The sequence below is a fragment of the Trachymyrmex cornetzi genome, unplaced genomic scaffold (assembly GCF_001594075.2).
Source record: "Trachymyrmex cornetzi isolate Tcor2-1 unplaced genomic scaffold, Tcor1.1 scaffold46, whole genome shotgun sequence".
Classification (NCBI taxonomy): domain Eukaryota; kingdom Metazoa; phylum Arthropoda; class Insecta; order Hymenoptera; family Formicidae; genus Trachymyrmex; species Trachymyrmex cornetzi.
In genome coordinates, this window is record NW_017299400.1 from 148,015 (window position 1) to 152,821 (window position 4,807).

Consider the following 4,807-nt stretch of genomic DNA (forward strand, 5'->3'; position numbering starts at 1 on the left):
GTTACAGTTACCAAAGAAAAAAAGTAACGCAGTTACTAGTAAAGTTACCAAAAAAGTAACTTGTAACTGTAACTTCGTTACAAATAACGAGTTACTTCCATTCCCTGTGAATTGTGATTTGAATAATGAAAAATATGTCGCTGAATAAAATGATATTTAAAGATAAGTTAATTACTATTCATCAGTTTTGCTTCCATTAAAGAAAAAATATACATATTTAATACTGAAATGTTCTATGTATATTTTCTGTTTAATTCTTATAAGATGATTTATTGCCATTGCTTTAAAGTTTTTTTTTAAAACATCTTTTGTTTGTACTGTAAAAAATTATAAAATTTCTATTACATATATATAGCACATAAATATATTAACCAGCATTAGCCAACAGAGGTTTATAATCGAAAATAATTTTGTTAATTCAGTGATAATATTAATGAAACAAATGCACCTTACTCTTGTTTAAATAAAATTTTATTTGTTTCATTAATTCTGCCATTGAATTAACAACATTTCCAATTAAACTGCTGTTTTAATTGCTAATGCTGTTAATGTTAATACATACAGTTTTTCCGTGCAGTTTTCTGGAAAAAAGTTACATTAAAGTTTTGCATATAACTATGTCGGGATAATGGCATTTTTAGCGTTTTAACAGCTCAGTGCGAATCCTTAAGAAATTTTTTTTTACGAAATGAACATAATTGTGGTGATAGAGGCTGTCATTGTAATTTATCACAATACCACAAAAATTACCTTTCTCGACAGTTTGTCTCTCAATTCATGATCGCGTTACTTATGCCCGTTTCTACCAATATAGTTTAATTTTAATCTCGGTTTAACTAACTCTTCATCTTTTTCTAATTTTAAGAGTTAGGAAAAGATGGAGAGTAAGTTGAACAAAGATTAAAGTTAATATAAATTTGTAGAAACGTACATTAATTTCTCACATTTTATTCCGCATTTTTTTAACTTTGAAAAGTGAAAAGTCAAGATTTAATAATTAGAAATGTCAAAACACGATTGAATCTTCAAAAATAAACCAGTTTGTTACAACATACGTTAAGAATTAAACTAGATTTTATCTATAAATTAATCGGAAACGTTTCGACTGTACTAACAATTATTAGTCTTCTTCAGTCCATGTACGAAAAATAATTAAAAAGTGGAAAGAAAGATACAATATATCAAAAACATGACATCATATCACAGGTTGAACACAATAAAAACATTACAAATAAAATTATATAAAATTGATAAATCTTTAACGACATCTTGTTATCAAAGAATTGAGTTTAACTATTTCATCATTGGATGGTGAGAAAAATCACAGAGTCCAAAGTTAAAATTTTATTAATATAATATATTATAGGACCGTATATATTAGGTACAACTTTGCTTCCGCCGTCTTCCTATACATGGCTTTAGCGGTAAGTGGTGGTCGAAATAAATACAATAGATCATAGACGTCATACAATAAACTTGGGCATCTGTCAACATAACCCCGTAGAAACATTAGTCGATTTGTGTCTGCATCATAAAGTTATTCTCGATTGAAAATGTCAGTTTACGAGCCAAATTCTCGTCATTTGCGGGAGGTTTTAATTTTCTGCTTCAATATGAAGAAATCTGCGGCTGAGACTCATCGAATGCTCTCAAATACTTGGTGAGGCCGCTATTCGTGAAAGAACGTGTCGTGAGTGGTTTCAACGCTTGAAGAACGGTGATTTTGACGTCGAAGACCGGCATAGCGGTGGAAGAGAGAAGGTTTTCGAAGATGCAGAATTGGAGGCATTACTTGATCAAGACTCGTGTCGAAATCAAGAAGAATTGGCACGATCATTGGGAGTGACTTAACAAGCTATTTCAAAACGCCTCGAAGCCATGGGAATGATTCAGAAGCAAGGAAATTGGTCCTGAGAAACGCGCGCCGAAATGATTTTTCGGTCTTGAAACTCTATTTCTACCGCAGTAATATCACGAGTTACAATTGACTGGAAATTTAACAAATTTTTTATGCTTATTCGCAACGAAACGATCTTAATAATGTTGAACGACATATTAAAATATGTAAGTAATTAATTCTTATTTTTCGCAATAAGAATTAATTATTTACAGATTTTAATATGTCATTCAACATTATTAAGATCGTTTCGAAGATGCGAATAAGTATCAAAAATTTGTTAAATTGCTAGTCAATTTAACTCGTAATATTACTGCGGTAGTTTAGTAGAGTTAGAGTTTTAAGATCGAAAAATCATTTCGGTGCGCGTTTCTGAGGACTACATACGTAGTATATAAATTCACATAAGAATCATACAAGCATTAAGATCCAGCTAGATCGTTTAAGGCTTTGATTTCTATAGTTTATGCTATCATATATACAGTCCTATAATATATTATATTATTTATTTACGCGTCGCCTAAAGAGACGTTGTTCTTTCATATGCCAATTATTGCGAAGAATATTACTAAGGCCTCGGTAGTCTAAAGGCTTAGGACGCTCGCACGGAATACAAGAGATCCGGGTTCGACTCCCGCCCGAGATAATATTTTTCGCAATAAGAATTAATTATTTACATATTTTAATATGTTATTCAACATTATTAAGATCGTTTCGAAGATGCGAATAAGCATAAAGAATTTGTTAAATTGCCAGTCAATTTAACTCGTGATATTACTGCGGTAGTTTAATAGAGTTAGCGTTTCAAGACCGAAAAATCATTTTCGACGCGCGTTTCTGAGGACTACATACGTAGTATATAAATTCACATAAGAGAATCATACAAACATTAAGATCCAGTTAGACCGTTTAAGACTTCGATTTCTATAGTTTATGTTAAAATTTTATTATTAAAGTTATCTTCAGAAAATTGAAATTGTGAAAATCCAAGTAAAAAAATTGACTAAATATAAAGATCCTGGATGAGCTATGAATATGTGCTCAAGTATTGAAGACTTCATGCATTATCTAACGCAGACAGACAAATGAAAAGGTTGCGTGTAAATATACACTAGAAATGTTAAATGAAATATTGTGCAATCGTCATGGCGTATTTGTTTGTAAACAATATTCGTAATGATGTTTTGTTACGACTTAAATGAACGTTTTAAATTTGCGTATTATTTTATATTAAAATTATATAAAATAATTGTTTGTAAGATTTATCGTTATCTCAAACGTTTATTTGAATATTTTATATCTACTAATTGTTGAATAATTGTTTCGATTTTCAGTCATATGTATTGTTAGCTAATGAGATAATTATGTAATTATGTGTGGATATTTAGCGACATCTAATATATTACGTTATATATATTATGTTATATATATATTTTTAAAATGATATAATTATAAAAAAATTACAGAATATTCTAAATCATATTTAAAAATAATACGCCAAATTTTATGACGGTTTACTATCTAGATCATAAGTTATTTTAATAAATAGTAGTATTTTTTTAATGTGTGTTCCAATGATTATAGAAATGTATTATATAAAATAAATAACAAAGAACATCGTAAATACGAGCATATAAGCCTCATGCTGGATATTTTCGCCTAATTATTCTTTATTTCAAAAGTAATATATCTATAAAACGTTTTCGATCATCTATCTGGTCATCTTCAGTATAAAACAGAACTGTGTTCTAATTCTTAAATTAATGTTTAACTTAGTAATTTTAATGAATTTTTTTAATAATCTACTACTATCTATACTATCAATACATATACAGGGTCATCGAAAAGTATTGGACCCCTCTAATATCTTCAGTTAGAATGCATTTTGGAGAAAATGTCCTATAGCAAAGTTGTATGGTTTCAAGCGGAGTAAGATGATGACCTTGACTTTGATCTTGACCATGTCCTTTAAGGTCATTTCAAGGTCAACCTTATTTTTTTAAATGGAACCCCCAACATTTTATTGCATATTTTTATAGCTTATCTCGAGAGCTTTTCAAAACACTATAATAAAACATTTTTTCATTAAGTATTTTTTGAGTTATGAAGGTTTGAAATTAACAATTTGTTAAGTGGCGTGTGATTCCGGCCAGTTAAGGCAAGAGTGGTGTGTGGGTCCGGCCAGTTAAGGCAAGAGTGGCGTGTGGGTCCAGCCAGTTAAGGCGAATTTCATTCCAATTGGTCAGCTTGGGCAAAATATTCAATTGTATCAAACAATTCACAACAAATGTTCAAATTGTTGCCCTTCAACAGCTTGGCAATGTGCCAATCTGTTCCCTCTAACGCCTTCGGACATCACGCATTCGAGCAACTTCTCGCGATCACCTTCGGGCAGTTTTCCGCCGTAGCCTACTAGCATAACCGCTTGAAGCCGTACAACTTTGCTATTGGACATTTTTCCAAAATGCATTCTTACTGAAAATATTAGGGGGATCCGACACTTTTTGATTAATGTATTTTCTTTAAACCAATTAATTGGTCTCATTATTCCGCGCACAAAAGTATTAAGGTTATGATTACTGAAAACTAAATAATATTTTACAAGATATTTTACATTTTGTGTAAAAAAATTGTTAACTTCAAACCTTTATAACTCAAAAAGTACTTAATGAAAAAATATTTTATTATAGTGTTTTGGAAAGCACTCGAGATAAGCTATAAAAATATGCAATAAAATGTAGGGATTCCATTTAAAAAAATAAGGTTGACCTTGAAATGACCTTAAAGGACATGGTCAAGATGAAAGTCAAGGTCATTATCTTACTCCTCGCTTGAAACCATACAACTTTGCTATTGGACATTTTCTCCAAAATGCATTCTAACTGAAGATATTAGGGGGGTCCGATACTT